Below are 17,006 nucleotides of genomic sequence, written 5' to 3'. Positions count from 1 at the left end.
TGCCAAAGCTTGTGATAGATTTTTTAGTATCTTGACAACTGGCCTAGTCATTACCAGAATAAGCTCTTGATGTGATATTTGCATTTGAAGATAATAGTATTCCTTGGCCTATTGTACCCTTAAGAAACCTTAAAACCCTATGTTCAACTTGCTTATGAACGATGGATGGCTTATCTATAAACTAAGACAAGACTAGCACTATAAACATAATATTTAGTCTGGTAATAGACTTACCAACCAATTATCTATAACTGGTTGAGTTTTCTATCAAGGGATCATCATTGCATCAGGACATTTTTTTACTATAATCAATTTGAGTAAATGCTAGTTTGGAACCAAGAAACCCATATTCATCAAGTAAATCCAATGTGTAATTCTTTTAGCAAACTGATATGCCCTTCACTAATCTAGCAATCCTCTCCAAGCCCAAGAAATATTTGGGATTTCGAAAATCTTTTAGCTTGAAATTGAATCCAAGTGTTGTTTAACTTCATATGCAATTCTTATAGAGGATCTAGCTACGAATATGTCATCAACATAAACTAAAAGAGCTACAAAGTTGTCGCCAGTAATTCTGGTAAATAATAAGTAATCTGATTTTGATTGAGCAAAACCAAACCAAAGTAGTAAATCTGTAAGCTTTGAATTTTACTAGCTTTGAAATTGGCTTTAATTTTGAAATGACAAAATTCAATGATTTAAATATTCATGTGAGTTTAAAAGAAATGTTTTTGAAATGGAAAAACTTTCCTTTAAAAGTTTTTAAAGTTATTTTGTGAAAAATAAAATCATTTGAATGCTTTCAAAACAAGTTCCAACAAAGAAAAAATGACTTTTGTAAGTGAGGTAAGGATTCCTTAAAAGATAGAAAGCTATATTTTTTCTTTGTAATAGGAAGGAATCAACTTGTCAAGAAGATAAGCATCGATTCTCAAAAAATTAAAGGCTACTGGATTAGAAGGATCAATTTCTCAAGAAGCAAAAGGTTGATTCTTGTGAAGGCAGAAGTATAAAGAATAAGGATTGGACAAAAAGAATCGACTTCTCAAGTCTCTTATGATTGATTCCTTAAGGCAAAATTAAGAAAGGTCATAAACTTGTTAAAGAAGCTAAAAGGGGAGATTTTGAGCGAAAAACCAAACTTTGAAATTTTAAAGTAGCATTCAAAGGTCACAAGGAATTGACTTTTGAGGAAAGGAATGATTGATTTATGATGGGCAGTGATTGATTCTTGACAATTGATAGACTTGATTCAAATGGCCCCAACATTTTGAATTTTTGAATCGCCTTTCTTTTTAATAGGTAGATTTTTAGAAAGGCTACAAATACCTCCAAGAACTCCATTTCAACCAAAAGAGATAACCAATAAAATATTTATATTTCTTCTATAATCAAGAAGGCTATAAATACCTCTATAAAGATTGTGGTCGAGTGTTATCTTTCTTCTTTCCTCATTTTTACTTGCCTTAATTATCTTTGCTTACATTTATATTCTTTGTTGATCTTGTTTAGTGCTTAAAGTTTTAAGCTTCAACTGATATTAAAGGAAAGGTGAAATCTTTTGTTTAAAATCCAATTCACCATTTCTTCGCCATGTATCATAAGCTTCTTTATCTAACAAATTTGACTGTCAAGAAGCTTGTTTCAAGCCATAGAGTGATTTTTGCAGTTTACACATAGGTCTAGAATATGTGGTGCATGCCCCCTAAAGCTCGTATGTCATGACCTAAACCCAAGGAGCCATGACCGATGGAAGGGTATCAATAAGAGTAACCCACTTAACCTAAGCAAGCCTCAAAACAAATAAATCTAATTACTCAAATTTAATCATATGACTCATCACCATGGTGTTAGGTATAAGCCCTATAGCCAATCAGAGTAGTCAAGGTTTATATCCTTAATCATGCAACAAGATGCACATAACAAGTGATCAAAGGTTTTCCTTCATCAATAAGCAATCGTACGAAGGCTTATTAGATGAAGTCCAAGGAATTGACATGCCTTGCAAAGGAATTGTAAAGTGTTATAATTATGAGATCCATATGCACCAAAGCATAATTCCTAAATTATTCCTAGTCAATGTATCATTGAGACTGGACATCAATGATGCTTATAGATGAGCACATTTAATGTTCCTTACTTGTGAAGTAAGCAAAAAATCTCATAAGCTGAAGTATGGAGATACCTGGAACTAGAATATGGGCACTTGTTTTTGGAACAAGTTCATTGAACATGCCTTGCCATGGGGATTCCATTTGATATGCCACTCAAGTGTCTAAGGAATATATACTCATGTGACAATCGTGCAAGTGATCCTTAGACTTGAGACACTAGGTTGTCTTGTGTGAGGATTGCTATACTTTGATATCATCCTTCCAAGTCTTAACTAAGGATGCATAAACAGGATGCTATTAGGTATAACATGAAACATATGAAGGCAAATAAGTGGTCGAGAGAGGATTCACCACTCCAAGTGATTAAGGAGATGTGTCTTGATTGATCTTGCCCTAAATTAGCTTAATGAAGTCATTAGCTAAAGCAAGATGGATTTTGGAAAAGAAGTTTTCCATAATCCATGATAACTAATTAGTGGTTGTAAGAACTAATGCTAAAATATCAAAGAGTAGACACTACACTGTGTTCTTGAGATTTTTTAGACACTTGGTGAAGGGATTGAATTGCACTAAAAGACTGATCATTGAATGGTTAAGTCAAACTATCATGACTCTTCTAACATTTAGGTGGTCAAGTTAGATTGCTACATACTGCTCTTGGTCTATGAACTTTAGATAGTTAATTTGATTAAAGATAAATTCAAAGTATTTTGAATTTATCTAATCCAAATGTTAAGCATTATATCTTAAGTTCATGGCCAATATGTTGGAAGCCTAATGGGTCACACACCCAAAATGAATAATGAAAATAAAATGGGAGAAGTGATTGAGTTAGACTTAATCAAGTTAAAAGTTATAAGCTTGTTAAGGACTTAATTAAATAATTTAATTAAGTGATTGAGTTAATTGGCAATTACATAAAAGTTATGTAATTAACCTAATTAGGGCTTAAATTAATCTAAGGTATAAATAACTTGTTATAATCGCCTAACACTATCAAGCCTACACACTTACAAACACTATTGCCCTAGCTTCACATCTTGTGGGGAGAAAAATGTTTTCTCTCACTTTATGCTTAATGTGTTCAGCCTTAAGGCTATTTTTGTAGGAATTTGAGTTTATGAAACTCATTTTTGCAAGCACATTGCCACGGCATAGCACTTCTGATCCTTGGAGAAGGATTTTTAGATTCATTAGTGTGGATCACCGTCAAAGGTTGAACAAGAACTCCTTGGATAGCTTTTGTTTGCAAGAACCGGACAAGGGTGGTTGAGTCTTTTATGGGCTATTATGGTGGTTTAACAAATGATTCATCTTTCTTTATTTTTAAGGTAATATGATTTGATCATGTGATTATACTCTCATTCTTGTTTTGGTGCTCAAATTGGCAAGAAAGAGATCCTAAGAAGGTGAAATGCGTTTTTATTGGTTTATTTTCTTTCGCTTCGACTTTATTTGCATTGGATGTGTTAAGAATGTGTTAGCACAGTAATAATGAGGAAAATATCCAAGATGGGGGGTGAATTGGATTTCCAATAATTAATTATTTCTAACAAATTGAACTTTGAAGCTTGATGACAAGTTTTTCAAATTGTTTTCTATTTGAAACAAACCAAACAAAGAAATTGAAAAAAAAATTTTAAAATTCTTCAAAATAAAATTTACGAACATATCAAAAAGGATTTGAGGAGTGAGTAAAGAATAAGTTCAAAAACAAAAATTCAAATCCTTTGAAGAGTGAATTGAAAAATAGATTTGAAAAAAATAAATTCAAATCTTTTACAATAAAGTGAAAACACACAAATATAAAAAAGAAGAGTGAGTGAGTTATGAGTTTCAAAAATTTCTTCAAAGTAAAAAGTATAAGTTTGAGAAGAAGAGGAATTCTCAAAACTTGCTCTCACTTTAAAGCATGTTAAAAACAATTTGGAAATCAAATGAGCAAGTAAGTTAAATACATATTCCAAAAACTCTCTAAAGTGAATTGCATAAACCAAAAGTGTAAAGTAGCTTGAAGAGTAAATCAATGAATGCACCAAGATAAGTGCAGATTTTCAAAGCTCTTCAAACTAAAGTAAAAAGTAGTGAAGAGTGAAGAGAAATTATACAAGTTTAAGAGTAAAGAGAAGAGAGAAATGGCACAAATCATTTGTAGAGGTTTGGCCCTCTCTATAAGTGCCTACATCCTCTCCCTTGGCTTACCAAGGAGTTTATGATCCACCATGAAAAATATTTTTTAAGGCTCAAGTATAACCTTTACAATAATGCCTTTCCACAGGCTTAAGCATAACCCTTTCAATGCCTTTTCACATGAGTAAGCATAATGTCACAACCCAATTTTCGGGCCATAACCGGCGTAAGGGCCCAATGGACTCAGCCCACTAAGCCCAAGCAAGCCTACTTACATGATCTTATACATTAATCCATATTCCTTTATAATCTGAAATTTGTAATGCTCAATTGCAATTCCTTTGACAAAAAAGTTCATAAAACCCAGGCATGCATTCATAATGGCATCATCAACCATTATATACATATATAGATTAACAAATGAATCTTAATGTTTCACATCAAATATTCATATACACATAATTACACCTTGACCGTCAGCAGAGTGACTCTAGGCACGATTGATAACACTTAGTGTTATGTTAAACCTACCGAGCAATGTGTAGGGAGAAGCACCTCATCCTAGGATCCAATCACCTTTAACTCAGGAAACCTAAAACATGGATTTTAAAAACGTGAGTACAAACTCAGTGAGTGAACATAGGAAGGGAACAAGCAACGTTAAGGAAGTTTAGAAATCATGATGCATAATTTTCGCCCAAAACCATCTTATATTTCCACAGTATTAACTATATTTACGGCAGCCACAGTCATTTCAAATCTATCCAATTATTTTCCAATTTCAATCCACATTATTCCTCCTTATTTCTTCCAAATATTATACCATTCAACTTAACACTTTCAACTAGCTTATGCAAATAAATTCCTCCAACAACAATAATTCTGCGCAACGAATCATTTAAAATTTCTTAACTACACTTGTGCACTGTTCATCAATTTCATATTTTCTTCTTTGCTTTAGTCCTATGAGACATCATAAAAGAATTTTTAAATATTGTATTAAAGCAATTTAAATTTAATTCATATAACTGATAACCAAAATTTAACTAAACAAGTGGGCTAGCTCTAAATAATCCAACTTCATAATAAGCTCAATAAAAGAAAGGAAATTTTTACCTATTTGGGCAAGGTTGGCCCAAGCCCAAGTCTCCACCTTTATTCTCTTTTGGACTTTCTTTCTTTGTTGCCATTGGGCCCTTTCCATGGGCTCTTCCAATTTCTTCTTATTGGGCCATGCCCATTCTTTTCTTATTAGGCTATGCCAACTTTCTCTTTTTTTTTTATACTCTCTCACAAGCTCTCTCTCTCTATCTCTCTCTCTCTCTCTCTCTCTCTACAGTCAACTTCCTCTCCTTTCCCTTTAACCTCAAAATTTTCTCTTCTTTTTCCCTTGCTAACTGGCCTCTCGATTAGATTTCCCTTTTTCCCGGTCAACACCAAAACCCAGCTTTCTCTCTTTTGTTTGCCTAAACCGGATCTCTTCGCTACTGCCTAAATAACCCGAGCTCTCACTTCCTCTACCAGCTCCAAAAGATCAAATCTTTCCCCTCTAAAAAATACCCAAACCAGAACTAAAAAAAATTAAACTCTTACCCCTCTCCTTTTGTACATATATATTTTCTTTCTTTCCTTTTTCCAACTTTCCCCTTTTTGTCACATTTATTTCTAAAACATCAAAAATCCCGTTTTAACCTCGTTTTCATTTCATAAAATACATAAAGAGCATTTAAAAATAAACTCTAGATAATTTACAATAATAATAAGTTTACTCACCGTTTGTTCAAATTAACTGATTTTTAGGTGCCCCGATCACTGTTCGTCGGGTACGACTTCCTTGCCTTTACCGGAAGGCTCTCCTCCTAAACACATTGCAAAATTTACCCAATTCACCACATTGATGTTAAATCTCTATATAATTGACTTAAATCCTATACTAATGCATGGTATGAAGTGCAATATCCTAAAATGGCTTAAACGCGGTATTAACCTATTTTTGGCATTTTACCCGTTAAATTGCTAACGCACTCCATTTTAGCTCTAAATTGTCCCATTTTCTCCACAACATTTCTAACCATGAAATATCAGCCAATAACCTTCTAAAATCACCAAAATCAGCTCACTTTCCTCCTTGGAAAATTCAGGCAAAAATGCGACATTTACTCGGTTAATTTTCCACTTTGTTTTTCTATAACATTTAACCATTTTTCATTATTTTCTCTTCATTTCTCTTAGAATAAAAATCAGTTCGTCATCATTGTACATCAATGCATATTCATCCAAGGGTGGGTATTGTGAAAATTTCATGCTTTCTTGCCCAATTTAATTTCTATACACATTTAACTAACTAAAACTACCAATTTAACTAAAAATCAAAACCTAAAAATTCGAAAATCTCTCCCCTAGAATTTTGGCCAGCCCTTGGTTTCACTTTTTGATCTCTCTCCTCAAGCATGCTTAATGGAAATAAAGGCATAAGAAAGGTAGAAATCAAGCTAAAATCGAAAAATCTTACCGTTAGACGCATAAACAGAAGAAAAACGCGATTTCCCCTTTGAATTTTCTAGTTTTCCTTTGTTTTTTCTCTTTTCTTCCTTTCCTCTCTATTTTCTCTCTTGTTCTTTCCTTATGGCCGGCCAGCACTTAATATGGGGCGTAAATGGGCTGACTTTTTATTAAAATAATATTAAATCATTAAAAAGTGCCATGTGTCACTTTCCCATTGACACGTTTTTAAAATTTCATCCATTTGTTTCCAAATTTTCACCATACACTTGTCCCACATATCCATAGCTTAGATAAAATTCTCAGACTTATCCAAAGTCTTGGTGGAGTAATTTTTGAAATTTACACTTTTGCCCCCGTAAAAGTAAAAATTATATCTTTGTCCAAAAAACTAAAAAATTGCCCATAGACATATTTTTCATCCCTTATACTCATACCATTCCCCAATTTGTCAAATTTGATCTAAATTCTCTCAAAATCTCAAATTTTGTTCGTAGGTGGCAAAATTACGATTTTGCCCCTACACTCCAAAAATCACCAAAATTAAACTTTTTTCACTTCCTATCATTAAATTATACTCCAAATAGTTAATCTTGGTCAAAGATTTCACTCCATGATCAAATTATTATCTTAGGTGGCAAAATGACGATTTTGCCCCTAAACATCAAAATTTCCAATTTTACCCCAAATGAACCCTCGAACTCCGAACAATCATTTTTAGTCATTCCTGGACTGTAAAATATTAAATTTCATCCTACGATTCCTATTTGACTAGTTCAAGGTTAAATCAACTTAAGTGCACCGTTAGGTACAATACCAAGTTTCATCAATTCTTAAGACTTTCCTAGCATAATAACATGCTACTCAGTGCATGTATGTCATGACATGTGTTTATAGGGTCGGGTTTTACACTTTCTCTCTTTCTCTCTTTCTTTTTTCTTTCTTTCTTCTTCTGTAAATGGCTTCCTCTTCAATCTATTCCTCGCAGCCCGTGACTCCCAAAAAGCAGAAGCTTCCCTTCAAATTTTAAGCCAAAATCCTTAAAAAAAATATTTCCTCTCCTTGCCATTGATATCAATGGAGTCAAGATAAGCATGCACTCTTTGCATGTCAAGTGGCAACCAATATGGGTTGCCGTCTATCCCAAAGAAGCATAAAAAAAAATATGCACCCTTTTTCATGTAAAAAAAAAAGTTATTGTTGGTCCCTAGGTGGCTTGGATAAAATATTACCTTTTTATGCAAATTTTATCTTCTTTTGTCATTGTTATTAACGCCATCTTCATTGGTTGCCTTGTGCATCCCTTACATTTCAACATTCCAACATGGGATGGCCAGCCATGAAGAACCAAAAAAGGAGAGTCAAAGCTTCCTTTAGAAGCTTTGACCAAACTTTGTGTGAAATTACCGTTTTACCCTTTAAGTTTCTTTCTTTTTTAATTTAGTCCTCCCAACACTCATTTAACTCCAATTTTCTTCTATTTTCTTCTACACATGTACAAACAAAGTATAAAGTTTGTACTCTAATGCAGTGTCCCCATAATATTTAAAATATTTATTTGTCCGTGCTATCTTTACTTAATAAAGACGCGCGACCCTATTAACGTCATTTTTCTCTGAAATTTTTCCCATTCTTCTTCTCTCCCACTTAGGTTGCCCATATACTCATTCTTCATGGAAAATTTCGACACTGAATATGTCACAACTCGGAACTCCCATCGAGCCCGTGACAACCGCCGCGACGTCCCGATAGACATTCATTACTCGAAACTTCGATTGGAACCTCGCAAGGCTTAACATCAGTTTTTCTCACTTCCTTCGTGAGTATTAGTTGCTAAAATCATGTTTCGAGATATTATAAACTATTTCCAATTCAAAACAATAAAAAAATAAATTTTTCCTCACAGGGTCATTTTTCCTCAAAAATCTTGAAATCCGATAAAAATGTAGTAAGCTAGTACAAAACATATAATTCATAATCAAAAATGAGTTTTAAAGTTTAAAATCTTCATTTAAAACAAAATTGCGATTACTTGGATATAATAAGAAAATAAAAGAAATATTAAGTAAAATATTCTATTTTCTTATAAAACAATATTTATAGAGTTATATGTAAATAATTTTTTGTAGCGTAAAAGCTAAATAAATTCATACATACTGTAATACAGTAAGTCAGAGTATTTAATTTAATTTACAATAACAAGTGGGCCCTCGAATAAATAAAAGTAAAGAGGACTGTGAACCTACAGTTTTGAAAATGCAGATCTAACGGTAGTCCTCGATGAGATCAACTATCTATGGTCTATACTGAACTTGAAATGGATGGAAAGGAGGGTAGTGAGATTATAAAATCCCAATGAGTAAACAGACATCATCATAAACATCTAGAGTTGAGTACAAGGAGACAATAAAGTAAGTCATCGTAAAATCGGATCACAGTATTAGAACACATTTCATTCACAATACGTAAAGAGGCTTATGAATCTCATAAAAACTAGGCTTGTGCCATAAATCTATTCTCAGGGACACCTTGCCCGAGGCATCCTACCGAGACTGCCAAGGCTGTTAAAAATTCACATTTTGCATAAGTCATATTTTTATTTTGAAATAGAGTCGCTCCTTGGCGTTGGTTGAGTTTCCCCTCACATGGTAGTTTGGCGTGAAGTGAACCCTAAGCTTTACCCTAGAAGATACCCTACGCGTCTCTCCATTCGAGGTAAGAATATAATGGGGTTTACTGTGCCCCTCTAAAAGGTTGGTCCACAGAAACCCCATACTACAGTGATTAATTAATATATAATCCATCATATAATAAAATTTTGACGGCATGACAAGGCTAATGAAATACTACCCAGCTTGTAAGGGTAAAATAAAACAATTCATACAATTCATAAAACACAGCCCAGCTAGTCATGCCAACACAATAACAATATAACATAAGTTATCAATTTAAACAATCAAATTGCCACAATTAACAGTCTCCGTGTACTCTATTTTTCAAAATCATTATTAATTTCAAAACAATTTATAAATTAATTTCATTGGAACACCTTTATTCATAAAACATGAAAATTTACCTTTTTAAATCCATTTTTCCATAGAATTCATGAAATCATCTAAAAACCACCCTAGATAATTAAAATGACAGTAAGTTTACTCACAATGTCTAGAATGCAGACTTTCGAAGTACTCTGTCTACTGGTCCTAGGATGCAATTTCCTTGCCTTTATCAAAGGACTCACCACCTTGACATAGTACAAAATCGAGAAATTCACCATATTGATACTAAATTGAAATTAAACTAATTTAGACTACTAATGCATGATATGGAATGCAAAAATGTCCGAATAGCCGTTTAAATACGGTATTCGACCTAATTCGCACTATTCTCGATGTAATTGGCTAAAACCTCCAATTTAACTCCAAATCGATTTCTTTCACATTCTACACTCCAATTATACTTAAAATACCTCAATGGCTGTGAATATAATTCAATTCATCAGTCCGAACCATAAATCGCACATGTCTATACATTAAGTAAAAATTCAGATTTTCATGCCAAAATTTCGCATTAAATTTCTAGCCTCACCAATCATTAAATGCCACCAAAATATCATGAAATATCATCAATTTCAGCCTCAATATCCTCCCTAGAAAATTCAGCCTCTTGTGGGTTTGTGAAGAACAAAGTGATTTCTTACTAGATTTTCATACTTTCCATTACTAAACAACCAAAAACACTTAATTAACTTGAAATCTAGCAAAATCAATGCTCAAAACCTCTCCTCTCAAATTTGGCCAGCATGGGTTCATCATGAAAACTTGAGTTCTAAGCATGAAAAATGAAAAAAAAAAGCATGGGTAGTGTAAATCACAAGATAAAATCACAAAATTTTACCTTTATTAGCTTAATCCCTTGAAATCCCACACTTTTTCTTCAATTTTTCCACCTAGGTTTTGTTCTTTCTTTGTTCTTCTTCACTTCATGCTTTGGCTGGCCATAATGAAGAAAATAGGCTGATTTTTGCTGATTTTAAAGCTAAAAAAATGAATGGATATAAACTTGACACATGTCACCCTCCTATTGGTCCATTTTTTAAAACTTAACAATTAAGCAATCTCTCCCTACCACTTAAATTTCCTTCAATTATCCATGATAATATTGGATAAAATCCATCTACTGGACAACTGTCGGGTGTGTAAAATTACAATTTTGCCCTTGGGGTGGTAAAATTACCATTTTATCCCTATACTCCGAAAAATACCGAGATTATAATTTTTTTCATTTCTCAACCTCAAATCATACTCCAATACTCAAATCATACTCCAATAAGTCAAATGGGGCCAAAAAATCTTTTCTAAAAATTTTCATTTTATCCTTAGGTGGCAAATGAACATTTTGCCCCTAGATAGTGAAAATTCTAGTTTGACTCCAAATTGATCCTCAAACTCTGAATTACCATTTTGAGTCATCTTTGGACTGTGAAGCTCTTAATTTCACCTTAAAATTCCTATTTTAAGGCTTAAATCAACTTTGTTGTATCTCTAGGTACAATACTTACTTTTGTAAATTTTTCGGGACTTTCCTAACATGCAAACATGCTATCCATTACATGTATGTCATGATGAGTATTTTATAAGGTCGGGCTTTACAGAATAAAATATTAATATTTTAATATTATTTTATTAATAAAATATTATTTTATTCTAAAAATTTCCCTTTGTCTCCTTTTGTCTCCTTGGTACCCAAAATACCTTATTATGCCTCAATTGACTTCCAAATCACTTTTTATCTCGAAAATTCTTCTTCGATAAAAATATCATTATTTTATTATTATTTCTTCACCGGCATAATATTTTATCCCAAACTATTCTTTTCATCTTTCATCACCTTTAAACAATATAATTAACCTCAATTGGCATCCAATAATCTTTATTAGTCAGCATATTAAAGTACGGGGTATTATACATAACCCACACAATGCCTTTTCAAGAGAGCAAGCATAACCCCTTGCCTTTTCAAAGATCGCGCAAAACCTCTTGCCTTTTCAAGGATCATGTGTAACCTCTTGGCAGCACTGCCTTTTGAAGGCTTAAGCATAACCTTTCTTTTTTACAAGGTCAAAGCAATGATACCTCTAGAACTTGGCTTTTGCTTAATAAGTACAATGGATAAAGAGTTTGGAAGAGCTAAAAATGATTACTAAATATATGAGTGAAAGCATAAGAAATTTGAAGCTCAAAAGCAGCTCACAAGCTCTTTGGAACTGTCAAACTCTATTCTATAAAATAATTATGACGTCATTTACATGCTCAATAGAATGTTTGCATATTTTGGAAGTTCAAGAAATCGTTGAAAGACGATATTGCCCCTAATGGTACCATTAAGTGATTAAGCCTCGAACTAGTTCAAATAAGAATTTTAAGGTGAAATTAAGAGTTTCACAGTCCATGAATGATTTAAAATAGTGATTTGGAGTTCGAGGATCAATTTGGAATCAAACCGAAATTTTCACTATCTAGGGGTAAAATGGTCATTTGCCACATGGGGACAAAATGAGAATTTTAAAAAAGATTTTTTTTGGCCCCATTTGACTTATTGGAGTATGATTTGAGGTTTAGAAGTGAAAAATTTTAATTTTTGGTATAATTTGGAGTATAGGGGTGAAATGGTAATTTTACCATCTCGAGGGCAAATCTATCAATTTTCACCCCCGACAGTTGTCAAAACAAAGGGATTTTATTCATCATGGAAATGGATAAACATGAGAAATTTGTGGTGGAGAATTAAAGAATTAAAAGTCAAATATTTAAAATTTGAACCAATAAAGAAATGCCATGTGTCATGCTTTTATTATTTTATTATTTCTTTATAAAAAGGGAAAAAATCAGCCCATTTCTTCCATAGTGATCAGCCAAATCAGAAGAGAAGAGAAACCAAGGAAGAACAAACCCTAGGTGGGAAAAATGAAAGAGAAAGTGTTTGCTAGTGATTTACCTTACCCATGCATTTTCCCTTAATTTCCAAGATTAAATTACATGTTTTCATGATAAATTCATGGCTGGTCAAAATGGGTAAGGAGAGAGAAAGATGTTGGATTGAATTGATTTTAAGATATGTTAGTGTTTTTAGTTAGTTTAGCATATTTAGAAGCAAAACAACAAGAAAAGAATCCATTTTCCCCATGAATCTTCATTGGTTGAATCTTCCTTGATGTGTGTGGGCGATGGATTGTTATTATTCCAAGAGAAATGGCTTAGAAAATGATGAATAATGGTGAGAAAATTAAGTAGGAAAAATCACGGTGTTAGTGCACTGTAATGGCTGAATTTTTCCATGAAGAAATGGGAAGGTTTTGATGCTGAAATTGGTGTTATTTGAATAATGTTTGGTGAATTGAGGTATTAGAAATGAAATGGAGCAATTTGGAGCCAAATCGGACACAATTGTCATTTAATCGGGTAATAGGCCGAATTAGGTCAACACCACATTTAAGCGGTAGTCGGATAAGTTGCATATCATATCATGCATATACACCGAGCCTGAATTGATTTTATAATGGTCAAGCATTAATGTAGTGAATTATGTATTGTACATTGTGGATAGGTGGTGAGTAAATTACACTGGTAAAAGTACAGAGATTGTGTAAAACCCGACCCTATAAATACATGTCATAACATGCATGCACTGAGTAGCATGTTATTATGCTAGGAAAGTCCCTAAGAATAGACGAAACCCGATATTGTACCTAACGGTACACTTGATTAGATTTAACCTCGAACTATTTCAAATAGGAATCGTAGGATGAAATTTAATATTTTATAGTCAAGGAATGACTAAAAATGATTGTTCGGAGTTCGAGGGTTCATTTGGGGTAAAATTGAAAATTTTGATGTTTAGGGGCAAAATCGTCATTTTGCCACCTAAGATAATAATCTGATCATGGAGTGAAACTTTTGACCAAGATTAACTATTTGGAGTATAATTTAATAATAGAAAGTGAAAAAGTTTAATTCTAGTGATTTCTGGAGTGTAGGGGCAAAATCGTAATTTTACCACTCACGGACAAAATTTGAGATTTTGAGAGAATTTATATCAAAATTGACAAATTGGAGAATGGTATGAGTATAAGGGATGAAAAATATGTCTATGGGCAATTTTTCAGTTTTTTGGGCAAAAATGTAATTTTTCACTTTTACGGGGGTAAAAGTGTAAATTTCAAAAATTACTCCACCAAGACTTTGGATAAGTCTGAGAATTTTATCTAAGATATGGATATATGGGACCAGTGTATAGTGAAAATTTGAAAACAAATGGATGAAATTTTAAAAATGGGCCAATGGAAAAGTGACACGTGGCATTTTTAATGATATAATATTATTTTAATGAAAAGTCAGCCCATTTAAACCCCATTTTAAGTGCTGGCCCACCATAAGGGAGAACAAGAGAGAAAATAGAGCGAAAAGGAAGAAAAGAAAGAAAAACCAAAGAGAAACAAGAAAATTCAAAGGGGAATTCGCGTTTTTCGCCTGTTTACGCGTTTAACGGTAAGATTTTTTTACTGTAGCTTGATTTCTACCTTTCCTATGCCTTTGTTTCTATTTAGCATGCTTGAGGAGAGAGATCTAAAAGTGACATCAAGGGCTAGACGAAATTCTAGGGGAGAGATTTTGGAATTTTTAGGTTTTGATTTTTAGTTAAATTGGTAGTTTTAGTTAGTTAAATGTGTTTAGAAATTAAATTGGGCAAGAAAGCACTAAATTTTCACAATACCCACCATTGGCCGAATCTGCAATGAGGTACAATGATGATGATTTGATTTTTATTCTAAGAGAAATGAAGAGAAAATGATGAAAAATGGTTAAATGTGATAGAAAAACAAAGTACAAAATTTACCGAGCTAATGTCTCATTTTTGGCCGAATTTTCCAAGGAAGAGAGTGAGCTGATTTTGGTGATTTTAGAGGAATATTGGCTGATAATTAATGGTTAGAAAGGTTGGAGAGAGAATGGGATAATTTAGAGCTAAAATGGAGCGCGTTAGCAATTTATCGGGTAAAGTGCCAAAAATAAGTTAATACCGCGTTTAAGCCTTTTTTGGCTATTGCATTTCATACCATGCATTAGTATAGAATTTAAGTCAAATATATAGTAATTTAGCATTAATGTGATGAATTGAGTGAATTTTTGCAATGTGTCTAGGAGGAGAGCCTTCCGGTAAAGGCAAGGAAATCGTACTCGACAAGTAGTTATCGGGGCACCTAAAAAGCTTTTAGTTTGTACAAATGGTGAGTAAACCTATTATTATTGTGAATTATCTAGACTTTATTTTAAAAATGCTCTTTATGTATTTTATGAAACGAAAATGAGATTAAAACGGGATTTTTGATGTTTTAGAAATAAATGTGACAAATAAAAATATATTGTGTTGATTACGAAATTGAGTAATTGGAGGCTGTTAACTGTCTTGAAAATTATATATTTTCCTATGAATGGCTTATGAGATATAAGTATATGTGGCTATATTTTATAAGTGCATTGGAAAATTTATGTAAGCTATTTTACTATGCAGGCTGGATAAATAAATAAAAGTCACGTTATATTGTCGAAATTTTATTAAAATTGGTGGGTTAGTCACTGCAGTGACGGATTTTCGTTGACTGCCTATTAGAGGGGCACGGTAAACCCGGTTATATAGTTACTCCGATTGTAGAGGCGAGGAGGGTAACTCCCGGGGTAGTATTAGAGCTCACTTCACGTTGAACCCCCACGTGAATGTGTAACTCGGCCAATGCCAAGGAACGACTTGTTTTAAAAATAAAAATGTATTTCACATGTAAATGTTATAACAACCTTGGCGGACTCGGTTATATGCCTCGGCCAAGGTATCCCCGAGGATTAGTTTTGGCTTGAGCCTTGTTTTCTTTTATAAAAGACATAAGCCTTAACAACTGTTTTGGTAAATTACAAATATTTTATGCTTTAAGAAATAAATTGAAAACATTATGAAATGGTTTGTGATTTGTTGTTTAAACTTGCCTCCCTGTTACTCGCCTTTAGATATTTATGATAATGTCTGTTTACTCATTGGGATTGCAAAATCTCACCCACCTCCTTTCCAAATATTTTAGGTCTGTGGTAGCTTGTAGATACCCTATTTTGTCGAGGATTCCAGTTGACATCTCTACCACATAGACAGTAGGTTTCTAGCACCAACACTGGGTGTATTTTGGGCCACTTGTCATTGTAACCATTATTATACATTATAACTTTGTAAATTGTATGTGTGAATTTATTTTACTTACACGTTACAAAAGATTTCTTACACGTGTTTCTATAAATATTGTTTTATATAAAAAATGCTATATTTTAATCAATATTTTGAATAGTGATATTTATCTATAAATCTTTTCAAAATATTTTTGTCTTTGATTTACTTGAGCAGGAAACTACTGGAAATTGTTTAAAATGGAATGTTTAAAAACGATTTCTCACAGAAAAGGCAAGAAACTGATATGTAAGCCTTGCGGGGTTTTGATTGACATTTCGGGTAATGAGTGTTAATTGGGACGTCGCGGCGGTTGTCATGGGCCCGAGGGAGGTTCCGGGTCGTGACAAATTGTGCTTGAAGACTGAGATTAGGAGTACATCGACTCCTAGAACTGTGAGTAAACTTATTATCATCTTAATAATCTAGAGTAGTTTTATACAATTGTGTGATTTTATAGAAAATGGGTTTAATGGTAAATTGCTACGTTTTAGGAGAAATTGTGATTTTATAAAATGATTTTATAAAGTTTCTGGAAAATTGAATACTGGTTTTGAAAATAGAGTAATTGAAGACTGCCTGCTTGTGTTATAAATTGTGTTTTAAATTATATGGCTTATAGCAATATGTGAGCATGAATGGCAAAGTCAGTATTTGTATCAAAATTATATATACTATGTATTTAGCCTTGAGAGACTAGATTGCGATAAATTGCCATGTCATGCAGATAAGGATTTTATAAATTAGGTGGTAGATAAAATAATCCATAGTCACTGCAGTGGTGGGGGTTTCTGTGGACTGCCTATGAGAGGGGCACAGTAACTCAGTTATATATTTACCTCCAGGGGGAGATGTTTGATGAAGTATCTCTTGAGATAAAGATTTGAGTGCACTTCACGTGGACCACCGCGTGAGAGTGAGACTCAGCCAACGCCAAGGAACGGTTGTGTGTCAGATGCGAAAACATGTCTATGGGTATGGGACATTTAACAA

Source organism: Theobroma cacao, chromosome 7 (genome assembly GCF_053813885.1).
Source record: "Theobroma cacao isolate CCN51 chromosome 7, ASM5381388v1, whole genome shotgun sequence".
Taxonomy (NCBI): domain Eukaryota; kingdom Viridiplantae; phylum Streptophyta; class Magnoliopsida; order Malvales; family Malvaceae; genus Theobroma; species Theobroma cacao.
This window is presented reverse-complemented; position numbering follows the sequence as displayed.